Source organism: Nyctereutes procyonoides, unplaced genomic scaffold (assembly GCF_905146905.1).
Source record: "Nyctereutes procyonoides isolate TBG_1078 unplaced genomic scaffold, NYPRO_anot_genome, whole genome shotgun sequence".
NCBI classification, from domain to species: domain Eukaryota; kingdom Metazoa; phylum Chordata; class Mammalia; order Carnivora; family Canidae; genus Nyctereutes; species Nyctereutes procyonoides.
The window spans coordinates 12,838,896-12,859,871 of NW_026575130.1; the positions used below are offsets into that span (position 1 = coordinate 12,838,896).

Genomic DNA, 20,976 nt, shown 5'->3' on the forward strand with positions numbered 1-20,976 from the left:
AATATATCTAGGAATAAACCTAACCAAAGAGGTAAAGGGTCTATACCCTAAAAACTACAGAATACTTCTGAAAGAAGTTGAGGAAAACACAAAGAGATGGAAAAATATTCCATTCATGGATTGGAAGAATTAATATTGTGAAAAATATCTATGCTACCAGGGCAATTTACACATTAAATGCAATCCCTATCAAAATACCATGGGCTTTCTTCAGAGAGTTGAAACAAATAATCTTAAGATTTGTGTGGAATCAGGAAAGATCCCGAATAGCCAGGGGAATATTGAAAAAGAAAACCAGAGCCAGAGACATCACAATGCCAGATTTCAAATTGTACTACAAAGCTGTAATCATCAAGACAGTGTGGTACTGGCACAAAAACAGACACATTGATCAATGGAACAGAACAGAGAACCCAGAAATGGGCCCTCAACAATATGGTCAACTAATATTTGACAAAGCAGGAAAGACTATCCACTGAAAAAAAGGACGGTCTCTTCAATAAATGGTGCTGGGAAAATTGTAAAGCTATGTGCAGAAGAATGAAACTAGACCATTCTCTTATACCATACACAAAGATAAACTCAAAATCGTTGAAAGATCTAAATGTGAGACAAGAATCCATCAAAATCCTAGAAGAGAACACAGGCAACACCCTTTTTGAACTTGGCCACAGCAACTTCTTGCAAGATACATCTATGAAGGCAAGGGAAACAAAACCAAAAAGGAACTATTGGGACTTAATCAAGATAAAAAGCTTCCCGTACAGCAAAAGAAACAGTCAACAAAACTAAGAGACAACCCTACAGAATGGGAGAAGATATTTGCAAATGACCTATCAGATAAAGGGCTAGTATCCAAGATCTATAAAGAACTTATTAAACTCAACACCCAAGAGACAAAAAATTCAATCATGAAATGGGCAGAAGACATGAACAGAAATGTCACCAAGGAAGACATAGATATGGCCAACAAGCACGGGAGAAAATGCTCTGCATCACTTGCCATCAGGGAAATACAAATCAAAACCACAATAAGATACCACCTCACACCAGTGAGAATGCTGAAAATTAACAAGACAGGAAACAACACATGTTGGAGAAGATGTGGAGAAAGGAGAACCCTCTTGCACTGTTGGTGGGAATGTGAACTGGTGCAGCCACTCTGGAAAACTGTGTGGAGGTTGCTCAAAGAGTTAAAAATAGAGCTACCCTCCAACCCAGCAATTGCACTCCTGGGAATTTACCCCCAAGATACAGATGCAGTGAAAGACCAAGATGTCTGCACCCCAATGTTCATAGCAGCAATGCCCACAATAGCCAAACTGTGGAAGGAACCTCAGTGTCCATCAAAAGGTGAATGGATAAAGAAGATGTGGTCTATGTATACAATAAAATATTACTCAGCCATTAGAAATGGCGAATACCCACCATTTGCTTCGACATGGATGGAACTGGAGGGTATTATGCTGAGTGAAGTAAGTCAATTAGAGAAGGACAAACATTATATGGTTTTACTCATATGAGGGATATAAAAAATAGCAAAAGGAGTTATAGGGGAAAGGAGAGAAAATGAGTGGGAGAATCAGAGAGGGTGACAAACATTAGAGACTCCTGTCTGGGAAATGAACAAGGGGTAGTGGAAGAGGAGGTAGGCAGGGTGATGGGGTGACTGGGTGATGGGCACTGAGGGGGACACTTGATGGGATGAGCACTGGGTGTTATGCTATATGTTGGCAAATCAAACTCCAATAAAAAATATACAAAAAAAAAGAATTGGAAAAATGCTAAAATTAACAAAAAGCACCATTTAATTCATTTAATGATTAAGCATATTGATTAATCACCTCTCAGTGCCAAACAGTATGAAAACCTTTGCAAAATAAATAAATAAATAAAGCCCTTGCCTTCTAGCTTATAGTTAAATGAGGAATGGAGACATGTTAGCAGACAAGTACAACAGAGTGTACTACATTCCATGATAGGCTGTCATGAGGTGGGGTAGGACATAAAAAAGGTGCCTAGTTTATGTGTGGTGGATCAGTGAAGTCTCCTCAGAGAGATTATCTCTAAGACCTATGAAGGAATAAAAGTTAAAGAAAGAGGTTGAGAACAAGAGGAGTTTTCCCAATGGAGAAGACTTACATAAAAACTAGGAATCATAATTATGAATGTATAATAGATCTTCCTACTGCTTAAAAAAGATGGTGAGATGCTAGCAAATACAAGAGACAGAGTCATTTCACTCCTATTTTATCTGTCCTTGCCACTATGCAAAAGTTATCATCAAAATAGAACGGACAGAAAAACACAGTTGAGAGTGAATTGAAGTCCCAGAAAAAATAAAATGAAGAGATTATAAAAAGCCACCCAGACATTTAAATGAATTCTAGTTTGCTGCCATAGACAAATTACATTCCAAGGTGTGGAAAGCACTTAAAGATGTAACCACAGAATGATTGGCAGTAATTTACAGAAATCATAGGGAAAGGGAGTGGTGCCAAGAGATGTGATCTGAGTGTACATCACCCCAATTCTCTCAAAGGATGAAAAGGTGGATTCTAGCAACTATTAGATCAGCAACGTTGATCATTAATAGCATTCTAGAGTGGATTACTCTACAAGTACTTGAAAAATAATGAAACTACTTGTAGCGTTCAGTCTGAAAACAATAAAAAAATATTCCTGCTAAATTAGCCTAATTTTGTTTTCTACAGGTTGAATAGCCTGGGAGATTTCAGGAGGTTGGGAGTGGCAGTATTCGTATCCAGGTGAGGATTTGATGAACTCATTCAGGAAGTCTTTTTGGAGTACTGTAGAAATATGCCTAAATGGTAGTGGGGGTAGATCGATGTATAGTTGGTTGAACAACTGCATGTAATTAATAATCTGGTGTTAGTTTGTAGGGGGGTTTCTCATGGTGTGTGCTTCATACCTTTGTCCTTTGCCTTATCTTGGTTATTTTTAAATATCTAATCTGAGCGAAGAGATATCAGTCTTGGAGAAATAAGCTAATATACTGACAGAAACAAAATTAAAAATGTTTTAGAAAAAAGAACAAGGCATAAATATCAGAACTTTGAGATTTAGCAACAGAAATGCATGTAAAGTTTCGGCTTTTTAAAATCAGTTATATTAGAGTTTTTAAAAGTTCATCTCAAAACAACAGAAAGCAAAATTAAAAGAAAAATAAAAAACTAGGGCACTTGGGTGGCTCAGTCAGATAAGCCTCTGCCTTTGGCTCAGGTCATGCATCTCAGGGTCCTGGGATCGAGTCCCACATTGAGCCTATGTTAGGGCTCCCTACTCAGCAGACAGTCTGCTTCTTTATCTCCCTCCCCTGCTTGTGCACAAACACACACACTCTCTCTTTTCTCAAATAAATAAATAAATAAATAAATAAATAAATAAATAAATAAAATCTTTTGTAAAAATTTAAAAAATTTTAAGGATTAAAAAAAAAAACTGTTTAGGTCCTTTTGTTAACCGCAAACTCCAAAAGTTGCACCTGCTTTAAAAAAAAAAAAAAAGTAAATTCAAGCCAAGATTGTATTAATAGAGGAACACTTTCCAAAATGAGAGAAGTGGCAGTAAGGCTGATTTCTAATATTTCCCTGAATTTGGAGCGTAGTCAGACCCATCCTGAGTATCACATACAGTTATAGGCATGGTTGACAGAGATACGGTTATTTCCTCAGTGTCTATTCCACCTCCTGCCCTGTTCATAACAGCGATAAGGTTTGACTGGACTGGACTTTACCTCAGCTTCAAGGGTAGGCTATGCCTAGCTAAGGCTGCTCAGGAAGATTCCATCTTCCTTTTCACTATAATTGGTTTAATTAATCCAGGCCTAAGCTTATCAGTGTGTGGCATTTAGGGATTGATTCAGGGGTGGCCAATTGATGTAAATCTCAGTGTTTTCTCCCCCCCCCCCCATAGTTAATGGGAAGCAACTTGCCTCTCCTGCTGAATGAGGCATCGTGCAGCACTAATTGAGCCTGGCAGGCATCCAACAACTATGAGGGAGGTCAGTCTGGGGAGAGAGTTAACACAGAGATGAAGGCAGAGAACAGCAAACCAAAGGAAAATGGACTCAGAGCTCTGACCAAACTCTACCTAAATTTGCCCTGAGGCTGGAGGCTTTAGTTATTCTTTAAGCCAAATTGAAGTGTATTCTTTTTTTTTTTTTTAAATCACCTTTAACTGAAAGCATTCTAACCGATCCAAGGCACAATTCTAAGATTATTGTCAAAACAGAGGGAAGCGATACCATAGGAAGGAAATTTGGAAAAACTCAGGAAGAGGGAAACCTTTGAGTCATATGTCTTGTTTGGAAATATCTGCCCTGTAGAAGAGAAAATGGATGGCTGTTATTCTTTGAGATTCCAAAGCTAGGCTAGAATCCAGAGTTGTGAGAATGCTGATTTTAATTCTCAATAAAAGACTGAGAATTACTCTTTCAAAGAACATTTTTAATTTTTAGCGGCCTTCCATTGTAGAAAGAGCTGTTTGCCAATTACTGGAAGTGTTAAAGCAAAGAATAATGTACCATCTGTAAGTTCTATTCAGCCCCAGAATTTGATGGTATTTTGCTATCCTTTATTATTTAAGTGGAGATAAGGTAGTTACTGGATTAAGAGAGCTTGATTCCTGACTTGACTTCTCTCTATGACCTGATCTATGTTTACTCTGGGTCTGTATCCTCATCTGAAGAGTGAATGAATTAGGAAAAATGGCTTCTAAAACTGTTTCTAGGGATCCCTGGGTGGCGCAGCGGTTTAGCGCCTGCCTTTGGCCCAGGGCGCAATCCTGGAGACCCGGGATCGAATCCCACATCAGGCTCCTGGTGCATGGAGCCTGCTTCTCCCTCTGCCTATGTCTCTGCCTCTCTCTCTCTCTCTCTCTCTATCATAAATAATAAAATAAAAAATTAAAAAAAAAAAAGTAAAACTGTTTCTAGCTCTAAAAATTTTTGTCTGCTAACACAATTACTAGAAGTGCAGAGGCAAGGGCCTTGGCCTGCTATGTCTTGAGATAATAGTAGAATCTAAAAATGGACAATTAGAATATAAGCTTCCCCTTAATTATATCACTTCTCAAAGTTAGAATGTGGGATTGCCTTGGGAAATACCACTTAGATCTAAATCCTGAAGATATGAGCATATTTTGGAAACGGAATCTTCCCTTCAGTTAATAATAAAAAATTCAATCAATTAATAAGAACTTATTGAGCACATCTATCCTCAGGCTTGTGCTAGGCACTATGATAGAGAAAACCTTACCTGTCTGTTTGTCTAAGATGCCAAGTCATATGTTTTCAGGACAATACATTCTCTGTTATCCAGAGGCCACAGAAACCTTCCTTAGCTTTTACTCTTGATGATAATAAACCCAGGATATTGCTCAGATTCACAATATGGAAAGAAAAGGAGAAGTATCATTTGAAGTGCTTGTTAGATTCTTTTGAAAGTTCCAGAAATATCCTTTAAATAAAAGCTATAAATCTATACTACATAACCACACATATACACTTTTTTACTAACTTGTTTAGGTATCTATTTCTTTTTAGAAAATATGACCCAACAAAGAGAGAGGTTATAAACATGCTACATATCAATTTAATAAATTCCTACTATGTATTCAAGACTCTGCAGGTGCTGTAGAATCTACAAAATGCTATTCTTGACTCCTAAGAATTAATAATTAGAAAAATAAGCTTTTGCATAAATTCAGTGGGCAGGTGCTATTCTACATGGTATATGCCACGGATGTCACAGAAGGAGAGAGGACAAAGAGATACAGTATGAGAAGGTAACATGGAGATAATAGGCCTTTGCTGGCTCTTGAAGGATAGGCTAAAATTTCAGAGGCAAAAGCGGTGAGGAAAGCTGCCTAGGTGCGGAAAAAGTTATAAGGCTCCAAAACAATGGGTTTCCATAGTTGAATTGTGAGGATACTGAGGAGAGGAGGCCTCCCAGGAAATAAGGATGGGAATAGATTCTGACATATCTTAAAAGTCAAGCAAAAAAAGTCAGGTGATACTTCTAGTTAAGACTATGTAAGTTTTGATGTACGGAGAGCTAGAATGGTTTTGAGCAGGGAGTAAAAAAAAAAGCAATGCTTAGGGAGATATATATTGGCAGTTAACTATAGCATGAATTGGAGGATAAAGAGGCTTGCTAGGAAGCTGTTGTAATCCCTATAAGTGATGATATCAAGACATAGGTAGCTAAACAATTAAAAACAAGATTAAGACTTGTGTAGATTTTTTTGAACAATGAAAGAAAAGAAGTTTGATAACTGATTGCACACAGGCAATTCATGACAGATATCTCAGTTTGGTACACACTCATTTCCCACTTAGTTTAAGTATTTACTAAATTATATCCTCAGGCCATCATCTAAGCTTTTATATATGTGTCCTTTCTCCCCAAGTGGACTATAAGCATCTTGTAAGATTATTTTATTTTATTTTATTTCATTTATTCATGAGAGACAGAGATAGAGGCAGAAATATAGGCAGAGGGAGAGGTAGGCTTCCTGCAGGAACCCTATGTAGGACATGATCCTGGGACTCCAGGACCTAAGGCAGATACTCAGCCACTAAGCCACCCAGGTGTCCCTTATAAGCTTCTTAAGGACAGTATTTCCTGCATCACCAGGGTTCCAGTCTACTGGGGGGATGAGAGAAAATAATAAACATTAATACCAAGTTTTACAACCTAAGTAACCAAGGGGTCTGACTTACCTCTCTCATACTGTCACAAGGATGGAATGATTGAATTTTTGAAGTATTATATTTGAATACTAAATTGTAAAGCTGATGTTAATATTAACTTAAACAGCTATGGACTATCCTTCTAGAACAGCTAAGCTGATGCCTCCTTTTTGTAAGAATGGGATGGAGAATTAAGAAAATATATTTATTATTGATCATACCAAACTGCACAGAAGGTATATGCAAAAAAGTTTGCTTAAGGTCCCTTCACTTTTTTTTATGTTTTCATCTTGGGTGACATGTACAAACGGCTCCAGCTTTCCTCTTCTAGTTTATATTGTCACCAGAAACATTGGACACCAGGGTATACTTTGCTCTATCTATATTATATGTTGTATGTTATGGATGTGATTTGGGGCTATGTACATGATTAATAATTTAAAAGCTCAATATGCTGAGAAATGCAGAATTCATTATGGGAATCCAATAAGAAAGTGAAGATACTACATCTATTTCTTATTTCTGCAATCAATCGTGTTGATAGGTACACAATTACTTTGGGGAGAACAAAACTACTGGGATAGTTCCCAAGAGTAAAATAGTAGCTAGGCTGAAAATTAAAAAACAACAACAACAACAACAACAATACTGGATACAGGTTTACTTGGTTTTATTTTGTTTAAATTTTCTCTATATATAGTTGGCTTTTAAATGGTACTAAGACTTAATTATATTGTAAAATAGAAGAAAAATGTGGTAGAAAGTGGCCTTCGATGGTCATCCCTCTTGAAAGGATGAGAGACAGATTATGTGAGCATGGGCACAGGTAGTTGGAAGTTTACAGGTGGGAGGAAAAGGATGATCTCTTCTTATGGATTCTTACTGTCCAGAAAGCAAAAGGCAAGATTATCACCTATGCAAGGTTAAACAGGTGATACTTCTAGTTTGTGGAGGGAGGAGAGTGGATAAAATAGTTACCTTGAGGGGATCCCTGGGTGGTGCAGCGGTTTGGCACCTGCCTTTGGCCCAGGGCGGGATCCTGGAGACCCGGGATCAAATCCCACATTGGGCTTCCAGTGCATGGAGCCTGCTTCTCCCTCTGCCTGTGTCTCTGCCTCTCTCTCTCTCTGTGACTATCATAAATAAATAAAAATTAAAAAAAATAGTTACCTTGAGCTAGGAAAGAAAACTGATTAGTAAAATATAACATTACTAGGAGGTGCTGAGGCTTGCCTTTATAAATTTAAAGTAAATCTGCATTTTTCTTCACATTCAACTGCACAGGCTGGTGAGTGTTGGTGAAGAACTGGATTCAGTGTGGATTAGAGCTGTGTCAGGCAAGAAAAGCTGGCACATAAAGGGGAGAGGAAATAATAGGTGCATGCAAGGGACTGATTCAGAGAATAATGCGTGGGATCCAAGTGAGCAAGGAGAAAGTAAGGACATGGCATGGGAGAAAACTTGTAGGAGTAGAGGTCCTGGAGGTTTGAAGTGGAAAGCTGAGAGGTGGTGACAACACCTGGAGGGATTTGGAAGAGGGAGCCATTATTGGTGATGGTGATGACAGGACCTAGTGGACACTCAAAAGGGTAGATGGTGGAGGGGGATAGCATCAAGAAACTGTGAGTCCTTGGTGTTGAAGGGATCTTCCTCAGGTCTATTGGAATCACTAAGATTGATGACAGGACTAATAATGAAGGGAAAAATCAGTGATTTTTAGGGCTAAAATCTTCCCTGAAGAGGAGGGAGTGGCTGGGAAAACTGAAGACAATGGCACCAAATGGAGGGAGGCAATATGACATAAAGAAGAGAATAGACTCTAAGAACTGGACTGCCAGGGTTCGAATCCTGGCTCTAATTTTCTCTAGCTGACTGTGGACAACTAAATATCCTTGTGTCTCCAAATGCTTCTTTAAAATAAAATTAGGAATATACGTAACTGATAGTGTTATTGTGAAGATTATGTCACATTCATGCTTGGCATTAACTATATAAATATTGTTAGCTTGTAATAGAAACTGATAGGAGTAGTTTTCAGTGTGTATGTAAGCATGCCTTTATTTGGGGGCATACATGAATCAGCAATGAAGAGCTCAGCAAGACATAAGGTGTTGGAGAGAAAAGAGCAAGAGAAAGCTGTTACTTTGGGGAGGGTCAAGCTTCAATGAGAGGACAAAGGTATTAAGGATACTGAGCAGAGGCTGAAGATATAGGGATTAGATGATAATAGACGATGAGTTCCAGAAAGTACAAAGCAAGGATTTAGAGTGATGAGGAGGACAGTAGGGCATGTACAGGGCCATAGAGACAAGTGTCTTCATTGTGATGGATAACTTGGGAGGTGTGGCTGGTTCTGCTGAGCCAGGTTAACTAATAACATGGGGTATGGGACTGTGGTCCTGATTACATTCCCTCCAGTGATGGGACTCACAGAGTTTTCCAGAAGATAGTGTGAATGTCCTACAGGAAACTAGCAGAACTTTTCTGTGGCCAATGATGAAGCTATAGGAGCCATTGCCTAATAAGAAGTCCAGAACACTTCCAAGTAAGTGATGAGAAGTTAATGGATTAGGGCTGAAATAGAATCCTGACAGCTAATTCAGGTCCCCTAGACTAGACCAAGACATTGTTATACATTTTCAAAGCACTTATATTTTTCTTCAAGCATCATAATAGTCATTATAATAATTGTGTTTATTTAATGACCATTTCCCCTTACAGAATGGACAGGAAATATACCTCTTCTATATTCACTGATGGAGCATCAGAGCTCTGCATGTGGTAGGCACTGTTCCCATATCTATAGATACCTCGGTTTACATCTGTATCATTTCTCTTTGTGAAGGAATCATATTAGAACTTCATTTGCCAAAATAGATTTATTGGCAATGATCATATCTAATTTCAAAGTTTTACTACTGAAGCCAGCTGCCTGTGTCCTCTTATCCATGGTAAATCAGGGTTATTTTTGGAAGAACAGCATAGTGAGTAATGGAGTTTCTGTCTACAGCTGTCCTGAGGGCCTTACTAGAAGCATCTTTCTAGACTTTCCTCAAGAGAAAAACATGGAGACTTGGCCTAAAGGATTAAAATGGTTTTTGAAATGTTTAAGCTTCACGAGCAGCATATGATGAGGCTAGCAAGAATAAGAGTTCACTTGAGACATTCTTTTCATAGCCTCAATCAATGGACAAAGAGATCTTACTTTTATGTTGCCTGGAATTATTCAGTGATTATTTCATGTAAGCACATTTTTGTTTTCCAACTAGATCGTAACTCCCTGGTGACAAGAAGGAGTGTCACTTAGGCTGGTGGCAGCTGAGTCTCTTTTGGCCAAAGCCAGTTGTTTCTTATTGTGAAACATAAGCTCCATGTGAGCTATGTTTAGGAGAGTCAGAGTGGTGTCATGTAATCCTACATGAAAAAGGCCATCTTGTGGTCAGGGTGCTGTGGTTAATAGGTGAGAAAACAAGGTTGCAGAGCACTGCCACCTTTTTAATGGGGCCTTCTGGAATTAATGAGGCCATGTTCTCAGGGCATATGGGATAAGAGCAGAAACCAGATCATTTATTGTTGCATCTCCCATACTACATAATACTGTCTACAGTGGCTATGGTGTTCACTTTAATAATTATTTTTTGCAGTGACTGAAAATAGTATATATTTCACTGTCACACTCACAAATAGCAGCCGTAACATTACTTTTTGTATGTGTAGTAGCATACTCAGTTGAAGCTGACAACTTTCCAGAGCCAAGAAAGCTATCAGGAGACTTTGCTGAAATGAGGCCTCTTGTGATTTGTTACCCATGCTTCATTCACAAACTCTGGTTGAATTAACACCCAACTTAACAGAAATATCTGAGTTTAAATCAAAGAAAAGGTAAGAGACAATGCCCAGGGAGGGATTTCATGGAAGAACAATAGTGCTTTGGAATACTTGGGAGTCCAGTGAAGTTGAAGCAGTGAGTCAGACTAGACCAGGCTGAGCCAGGCAGCAGGACAGATTCAGAGCCAATGGCAGGAAGTTGGGCAAAAAGATAGGGTGGGATGAGGAAGGCATGGACAGTAAAAAAGTAAGGGTCATCAGGATCAGCCACACCTGAAATAACTTGCACATTTGATTTAGTGTCCTGTTCTTCTTTTCATCCTAGCCTTATCTGATTATTTGGCCAGAATCTGTATCCCAAAATAGCATTTTAGGCAGAATGAAAAGTGCAATCAGAATTCTTTACACGGAAGCTTGATATAAATCCAGGAAACTACTCACTCATTCCTACAGCTGACAAGCCAAACTACCAAGGTTTAAAAAGAAGGCTGACTTGTTCTCGGACCCTCCTTCCACATCTATCTTTTACCTGCACAAACAGTGCATAAACATAATTCCATATGTTCTTGGGGATTTTTTGATTCGGAATTCAAGTGGTAATATATAAAAACATGCTATTTTGAATCTATTGGTACACTCTAGTTTTGTAACTCTTATTTCTCATGGATTCTATTATAGCCTCTAGTCTCCCTGCTGCCACCCATGCCTCTCTCCACCTAAGAGCCAAAGTGGTCTTTCAAAAATGTAAATCACATCTTGAAAATTTTCTACCAAAAAGGCTTTAATGAATTCTTATTTCTCCTGGAATAAAATCCAAATTCTTACCATGGCCTACAAAGTATTGAATACTTTGTCTCCAACCTAATTTCTTACTGTTGTTAACATGAGAACCGGTTTCCCACAAAAGAATCTTTGCACCTACTTGTCCCTGCCTGGAATACCTATCTTCTACTGATTATTCTGTTTATGAAACTTACTAATATTTCTAATTACTTTGATTATACATATGATTATTTTTAAATACTTTTTAAATGTCCCTCTTTCCCACTAGACCATAAACTGAATGAGGTCAGAAACTTTGTTCTATCCATTCCTTGATATATTCCTAGCACCCTGTACAGTACTTGGTACATAATAGATTCTGTAAAAATATTCATAGAAAGAGTGAATACTAGCTTAGAATTCTCAAAGCATTTTAATTGATGTGAAAGAACTACTTTGTCTCCCTTATTAAATTTTGTCTTTAGCTTATAATTGCTTATGAAGCACATATTTGCTTTCCAACTCAACATTTATTATAAAATAAGGGCCCAATATTGGCCTCTTCATAGCTGAGAACAATTCTATTTATGATATCAGTTATTCTCTCACATGTATCCAGCGTATATATTCTCCATAATAATACCTTTTGACCTGGAAAACTGGGGCCCATCTCTGAGCCCTGCTCTCAGAGGCTGTCACCCTAGCTGTTGTGGAGTTTGAAGTCCATAAGGCCAATGGGATGTGCTCACCCAGAGCCAGAGCACTGCTTTCTTGAAAACATTTTACTACACAGACCCTTAGAAATTCATGCTTGAACTGCTCAGGACAACTTCCAGTTCCCATAGTACCTCCCTCTTCAAAACCTGATCCAGCATGCACCATAACCCTTGGCCTGAGGAGTGGCTGTTAGCATAAGTGTGGATAAAGCTTGAACAAAGCAGGCTGGGCTGTCCATGTGCCTGTGTGCAAGCTAGAAAGACCAAATGCTGGGATTGGGAAAAAGAGCAGATCTGGCCATCAGTAATTCCAGAATTGGTGAGACAGACTTGGTCCCTAGAGTAAAGAGATCCTTGCTTCAAACATTTACTCTAAGGCTTCTGCTATTTGTTCTATAAACTTGTTAGAGCTGGAATAAGAAAGAAGACTAGAAGACTAGACATAGAAGATTATGATAAAAGAAAAATGAATAAAGTATGCTGTTAAGAAGCTCTCAAGAGTTTAAGAATCCCTAAAATGAAAATTACATTATCAGGAAGGTGTTTATTGATTGTTTTTTGGCCAGAGTATCCTCATTTTCAGATGACTTTTTAGAATTAGTTTTTAGAATACTCCACATCCTGTATTTTACCTTTCCTCATGAGCCAGTTCTTAAGAAGGAAAAGTTACTTCTTGTTTATTCATAAATATTCTCATAGAATTTAATATAGACTAGAGAGTGATTTTTTTAAGAGTGATTTTTTAAATGCTTTAGGCCATCCTTCCCAAAGTTCTGTTCAGTTGTACTGATGACCATTGTAGCTATAAAATGGCAAAATTTGTGGATTGAAAACATAATATAGACTTGTTCTGATTATTCAGAACACACCCTAGTATTTCATGTTCAGGGTAGGAGGGTGACTATGGATGAATTTTCATGGAGTAGCTCTTTCCCTCTGCCTGAAGAGACATGAAAGTAGCCTTTCACTCTGGACTAAAAGAGTAGCTATCTAGATTTATATCTACTTCCTCATTTTATTCTGGTTTATGTCCAATTGTATGATATTTAAGCAGTATGAAATATGTCTCCCCCACAAAACAAAATTATAGAAAAATAGAAGACATAGAGGCAAATTAATAACATATTTGCATTTTTCAGAGGGCCTTCAAATGATGAATCCCATGATTTGTGTAGATAAGAGCTATCATTTATATAGCTTTAAATTGTTTGAATAGAGACAGAAATATTCATTGTGTTTCCTAGGAATAATTGAACTTGACACTATATAGTTGTCAGTTAGATGTCCTTAGAAGTCTTTTAACCAAAGAGAAGTAAGGTAATTTTTAAAAGCCTGAATGAAATAAGTAAAGGCTGAATCAAGTAAGTGAAAATGAATAAGAAAAATAAAGGACTAAACAGAAATACAATTGGATCTATTGATGAGGGCAATGAAAATAAATAATGTAAATTATTTTTCTAGGTTGGAGGGACTTGTGTTAAAAGTCCCTTTACATATTAAAACAAAATAAAGCAAGAATCTTCCTCTCTTTGTCTGTAAGTTCACAAAAATGCCATTGTCTCTATATGACTTCAGTAGATTGTGTGATCAGGTAGGAAAGATATTTTGATAGTTCAAAAGTAGATTGGGGCAAGAATAGTATGGGTCATAAATTTTGCTAATGAAATTTTAAGAAGTCAAAATCCTTAAAACACATTTCAAGCACATTCATCTCAAAGTTGATGAAATAAACTACACAAAATGGCATATTTGATTTATGACTTACCTATATTATTCTGAGCAACTTCATAAATTACAAATTATTGACATGTATCTTTTTTATGAGGTATGGTATTTAACTGCTGTGTCTTCAATTAGTAAATACAGAGTTCATATGGGTGTACTGAATTCTGCTTATAGTGGGTACAAAAGTTTAAATATTAAAACATTGAGCTAGTACAATGATAGGGTTTGGAATGAGAAGAGATGGTAGTGAAAGGCTATCTTTGATAGAATCCAAAAATTTCACAGCAAGAATCTATTTTCAGATGTTATATTGCCAATCTGAAACCAGCTGTCTGCCTAAAACTCAGGTGCTTATATGAACACATCCACAACACCACAACACAGATTAGAAAATGTACAGGGGATGTCATCTTCAGGAAATAAGCAGCTATAGTTGGTACTTTTTCAGAGCATATTGAAATAAGATACACCTTAAATTTCAGCATTATGTGGATCAGGCAAGAACTATAGAACTATAGAAATACTGTTGATGAAATCTAGAGTTTGACCATTTTCTGTCAGAAACTGAAATTAAGTGCCATTCAAATATGGCATGGCACACACACAATATTGGCATGGCACACACATATATAGATTCCAAATGTGGTCAGACAAGACTAGTTTTGAAATACCAGTTCCCTAATGTGAGTGGCATGGAGATTAACACCAGATTTACTTTGCATAGTATTTGTAGTTTTTGAAAATCTAGCCAAATACTTTTTGAAAATATACTACTCTTAATAAATTGTACATAGTTCTTATAATTTTTTATTTTACATGAAATTATTCATTCTCATGTAATTTTGAGGATTTTTTTAATCCTAAAAAAAGGGTCAGAAAAGTAGGTATTTATAAAGAATTATTTATGTCAGGTGGACTCAGGTTAAAAAATTATAGTTAGGATAAAATGCTCAGAAATGAAAAGCAGGTAAATATTGCTCCAGCTGAATGGAATTTAAATAGAATAAGATTTATTATTTTCTGGGTGGGCTTCACATAATCCTTGAATATAAAGGACAAAATAGATCGTAGCCTATAGTTTTTGTACCTAACATCATTCAAGGTTTCCCAGAGTTAAATTGCTTTTACATTCTTAATGAAAATGCATCAAATACAGAGTCACAGAACAAGGTAATTACAGAAATAATTTGTCCCTATATTTGCTCCTTGACCCTCTCTTCCAACCTTATCATTTTTCTGAAAGACAGAATTAAAAGTTTTATATGATCCCACTCTGGCAGACTAGTGCAATATAAATATTCCTTTGCCTAGCTTCCTAGGATATCTCAGTTGATTAGGATCACGGTTACCAGGCAAAATGCAAAAGTAAGGCTTGAAAACATTCCACTTCCTGTTCACAAAGGAATTTAGTAGATCTTAGAAATCATGCATGTGCTATCAATTCTCTTTTTATTGATAATGGGTCAATAAAACATATGCAGTTTTAACTCTGCAAATGGATACATGAAAATTTGTATGTAAAATATTAAATTTTAAAAACCTAAGCATCAGTCATTTAGAATGCAAGTAGGTGGCCTTGTAGAAATACATTCATTTCCCTAAATGCACCATGTTCTCTCCTACACAAGTTCCTCAAAATGACCTTACCTCTTCTAACTTGGGTAACTCCTGCTCATCTGTTAAAACGTGACCTGGCCATCACATTCTTCAGGCATCTTTCTTTGCCATGTTTCTGCCCAAGTCAGTTAGTCTGGTTTGGATATTCTTCCTGTATGCTTCCCCAATTTCCTAGGATTTTCTTTCATTCAATATTTCATTCATTTCTTACCAGAGAACACCAGACAATATCTTATGTCTCTTTTAATTTATGTCTTATCAGAGAATACCAGATTTATCTTTTAGCTCTGGATTATTAGAGCTTAATATACTACCTGGTATATAATAGATGCTCAATAAAATATACAGTTGCCAAAAAAATTTAAGTTGATAGAAGAAATACTATGGCATATGCAATGGTATCAGAATGCCGGGGATCAGGCTTTTCATAGAGCCTCTGATGTGTTAGGGATGAAATGTTAAATGACATTAGTGAAAATGTCTCATTATTGGTTATCTGGAACAGGTCATATTTTATGAACCTAATGAATATATAAGCTATGGGACCTCTGTTAGGTGAAATTGAGTGTTCTCTTGAACCAGTAAGATATTATTGGCCTTCATATTAAGTTAACTTAAATGGGTCTTTATTTTGGCTCTCATTTAAATTGCCATTAGTTAACATACAGTTTAATATGAGTTTTAGGTCACTATATTGTAGTAATTCAGCACATCCATACAGTACCCAGTGCTCATCACAATAAGTGTGCTCCTTATAGTCACATTTTCTGTACCTATTCATCAGTCAATGGACATTTGGGCTCTTTCCATAATTTGGCTATTGTTGACAATGCTACTATAAGCAGGTCGTTTTTGTTTTAAAGATTTTATTTATGTATGTATGTTTGAGAGAGCATGAGTGGGGGGAGAAGCAGAGAGAGAATCTGAAGCTGACTCCATACTGAACACAGAGCCTGACAAGGGTCTTGATTTCACAACTTCAAGATCATGACCTGAGCCAAAACCAAGAGTCTGATACAACTGCTTGAGCCACCCAGGTGCCCCAATAGGTCTTAAAATGAAAGACTTGGGACCCCTGGGTGGCTCAGTGGTTGAGCATCTGCCTTTTGCTCGGGTTGTGATCCTAGAGTTCTAGGATTGAGTCCTGGATCAGGCTTCCCACAGGGAGCCTGCTTCTCCATCTATGTCTCTGCCTTCCCCTCTGTGACTCTCATGAATAAATAAATAAAATATTTTTTAAAAAATGGAAGATTTGATGAAGGTTTCTGAAACACTCCAATACTACCATCATCATACCAGCTAACATAAACTGCATATCTATTCTACAACAGACACCATTAAGCATTTTACATGAATAATGCTTATTTAATCATCACAATAATATTATGAAATATGTATAGATATTTTATACATACTAAAGATGAGAAACTGAGGCTTAGGGAAGAATAAATAACTTGCCCAAAGTCACGTGGTAAATGGGTGAGATTAAATTCAAACAGTAGTCTGTCTCCAAAGCTGGTGATCTCCATGTTGGGCTATCCTGCTTCCATAATTTACAGCACAGATATGTTCATAGGTATTTCATTTTTTCACTTGTTCCCTCTGCCAGCTATTTTCTATTACCCTGCACAACAGCAGATGCTATAACTGACTGTGCTTTCCCAAACCAAAACCCTACTTCTTACCTTTTCCAGTGTTCATCAAGCAGCAAGAATAATTGGTGAAGATTGGGTAGAATCAAAGGAAAATCTGATCTTCCCATTTTAAGTTCCTATTTGCAATGCTCCAGCTCCTTCTGCTCTAGTATTTTGCAGAAGGGAACATAAAATTAAAGTGAGAGGCAATGGATTTAAATGAGAAGGAAGCTCCATTCTGCTGCTTTTGTTCCCAATCCTACCTGATCCTCATGCCATTGCTGACACTTCTACTGAAATACTTGCAGTATAAATTGTGTGTTAAAGGGAAAAGAGAGAAGAAAGAATGAGAAAAGCAAGTAATGTGGAAAATATCAGGTTAAGTACTAATCAGATTTTTCTTCCACTTCTACCAGCCAAATTCTCCTAATTACCACACTTATTTATCCTTTATATAAATAAACATTTCTATTGAAATAGATACTTACAAAAGTACACAAATCACAAAGGCGCACTTTGATGGATTTTTACAAAAATGAACACACATTTGTAATAACTACCCACAACCACAAATAGAACATCATCAACACTTGTGGTTTTAAATTGCATTTTTCTGGTGACTAATGGTGACTAATACCTTCTCATGTGTTCAGTACTCAGTTCAATATCTTATTTAATGAGATGACCATTTAAGACTTGTTTTTTTATTGTGTTTTTTTCTTATTAACTTGTTAATAAGAAATAATAACGCTTATTGGGTTGCCTTTGAATAAATACTTTGATGAACTGGATTTTTTTATTTTACTATTTTATTTTTATGTGATTAAAAAATAATTTCATGTAATCCATAAAATTTTAATGTAATATAATTTGTCAGTGATTTTCCTAATGGTTAATATACTTTGTGTTCTGCTGAAGGAATCTTTGGCTGCTGGTAAGTTATGTTGGTATTCTCTTATGCTATCTTCCAGAACCTATATTTTTCTCTCATATAAATTTATATCTACAATCCACCAGGAAGTGATTTTTGTGTGTTGGTGTGAATTATGTGTTAAGAATCATTTTTTTCCAAATATACAGTTAACCCAGAATTACTTATCGAAAAGCTCATCCTTTCTTTACAGCACTGGATCATATCTGTCCTAAGTCAAATGTTAGTGTAAGTGAGAATCTATTTCTGGACTTTATATTTTGCTTCCTTGGTTTGTCTCTCCAAGTGTCAATACCATGCGCCTTTTATTAATCTAGTAATGTGAGTCTTCAAACAATTCTTCTTTACAATTGTTTTGACTATTTGTGGCTCTTTACATTCACATTAGTGTTTTTATTTTTAAGAAAGATTTATTTATTTATTCATGAGAGAGAGAGAGAGAGAGAGAGAGAGGCAGAGACATAGGCAGAGGGAGAAGCAGGCTCCTTGCAGGGAGCCGGATGTGGGACTTGACCCTGAACACGGAGATCAGGATCTGAGCAGAAGGCAGCCACTCAACCGCTGAGCCACTCAGGCATCCCCATTCCCATTAATGTTAAATCCTCATTGTCCATTTTACAAAAACAAAGTACCTGCTGGAATTTGTACAGGAGTTTGGTAAACAGATAAATCAATTTGCAGAAAATTGAAATCTATGAACACTGAGTCTTGCTATCCAAAAATTTGGCATAACCTTTCAGTTTTTTGTTCTAATGTTTCTCACAATATTTTATTGGGTTATGTGTTGATAACTTCACATATTTTTCTATATTTTCTAGATATTTGATTTTTTAATGCTACATTAAATGTTTTTAATTTTATTATCTAACTGGTGGTTAGATAATAAATACCTTTAATTTTTTTACATTGTCCTTCTGTGCAAAGACATTGCTAAAGTCTCATTGATTTGAATAATTAAGCTGCATAGACTTTTGGATTTTTACAAATTATATAAACTGAATTAGTTCAATTCATTTTCTACTCTTAAATATTTTGTTTCTTTCCATTCTCCCTTCCTCCCTTCCTTTTATCTTTTGTTTTTGCTTTTATTATACTATTAGGGACATTTAATTTGATAATGAATATACAATGGTACAGAATACACCTTATTTCCAGTATTAGGGGGAAAGATTTAAACACAACAGCATTAGTATGAGGTTTGCTATAAATATTATTTTATAAACACTCTATCATATAAATAAATTCTCTTCCAATTATAGTTTTCTCTATATTTTAATCATGGTGAGTAATTATTTCAAATGTTTGCGTTTTGTGTTGCATCTATTGAGTTCATCATGATATTCTTTTTTCTATTGGCATGGTGAATTTTAGTATTATAATATTAAAGCAACCTTGCTTTTTGGAATAAGTGCAACTTTGTTATAATGTAATATTATAAATAATATTATGTTCTTATTCTTATATCCTATATAATATATTCTTTATAATCAGATTTTTTCAGGTTGTACATTATGTTTATGAAAGATAGTAGCTTGTAAATTTCCATCTTATAGTGAACTAACCATTTTGTATCAAGACTTAACTGGCCTTAAAAAGTGATTTGAGGGGCACCTGGGTGGCTCAGTGTTGAGCGTCTGCCTTTGGCTCAGGTGGTGATCCCAGGGTCCTGAGATTGAGTCCCACATCATGCTCTGTGCAGGGTGCCTACTTCTCCCTCTGCCTATGTCTCTGCCTCTCTCTGTGTGTCTCTCATTAATAAATAAATAAAATCTTTAAAAAAAAGTGATTTGAGAACAGTTACTTTTTGTTTTTGTTTCTTTGGATAAGTTTGCATAGATAGTTGCTATTTTTCTTAAAATGTTTGGAAGAAATCATTATGAAGTTGTCTAGTTCTTACATTTCTTTGATATTTTTGAAGACTTTAGTTCCCATTTCATTTTGTTGAATTGATTTTCTAATTTCTTTTTTGTCTGTTTTTAAAAATAGCTAATTTTCTTGATTTTTTTTTCTGAATTAGGAAAACTTATTTACACAAAGTTGTTTTTATTATCGTCTTATCTTTTATGCTAAAATTTGTAAAAGAAACCCATCTTTCTGTTTCTGATAATAGTTAGTGCCTTCTCTCTATATAATATATATATAATCTTTTTATATGCTTTATGCTATATGTACAATTTCAAATGTTCATTGTTTTATATAGAAAAGCAACTTTGAATATTGACTTTGTTTCCTGTGACCTTTTTATATTCATTAATTCTAATAATTTTTGTCAATTCTTTGACAATTTTTATATAGACAATCATGCCATCTATGAACAAAGACAATTTTATTTCTTCCTTTTCAATCTATATATCTTTATTTCATTTTCTTATCCTATTACAATAATGAGGATTTCCACTATGGCGTTGAATAGGAGTTGAATAAGAAAGGGCCTTTTTGTTTTATTCCTGATTTCAGGGGGAAGGCATCTAGATCTCAGCCATAAGTATGATGCTAGCTTTTTTGTAAATATTCTTTATCAAATTGAGGAAGTTCCCTTCTACATCCAGTTTGGTGAGGGCGTTTTTCATGAATCATGTCAAATGCTTTTATTGCAACAATTAACATAATCATAAAATATTTCTTCTTAAGCTCGCTGGGGTAGTGGATTGTACTGATTGATTTTTTAATATTTAACCATTCTTGCATACCTAAAATAAACCCCATTGGTCACGGCATATAATTTTTTTATACATTGTTGGATTTAATTTTCTAATATTTTGCTGAGGATTTTGTCATCTGTGTTCATGGGAGTTATTGATCTGTAGTTTTCCTTTCTTTATTGTGATTCTTTAAAAAGATTTTATTTATTTATTCATGAGAAACATGGAGAAAGAAGCAGAGACAGGCAGATGGGGAAGCAGGCTCCTCATGGGGAGCCTGATGTGGGACTTGATCCCAGGATCCCGGGATCACGACCTGAGCCAAAGGCAGATGCTCAACCACTGAGCCACTCAGGCACCTGTCTTGTGAAGTCTTTATCCAGTTTTAGCATTGGGCAAATATTGG

At 36.1% G+C, this 20,976-nt stretch overlaps 1 long non-coding RNA gene across 1 annotated transcript in view; it reads left to right on the top strand.

Annotated features, from left to right (window-relative positions):
* Positions 1 to 20,976, top strand: part of LOC129521155 (uncharacterized) — a 273,692-nt gene that overhangs the window by 216,207 nt on the left and 36,509 nt on the right. Inside the window, exon 4 of the long non-coding RNA XR_008666777.1 lies at positions 2,715 to 2,768. This is a non-coding gene — a long non-coding RNA (uncharacterized LOC129521155). The remainder of the gene's footprint in view (positions 1 to 2,714; positions 2,769 to 20,976) is intronic.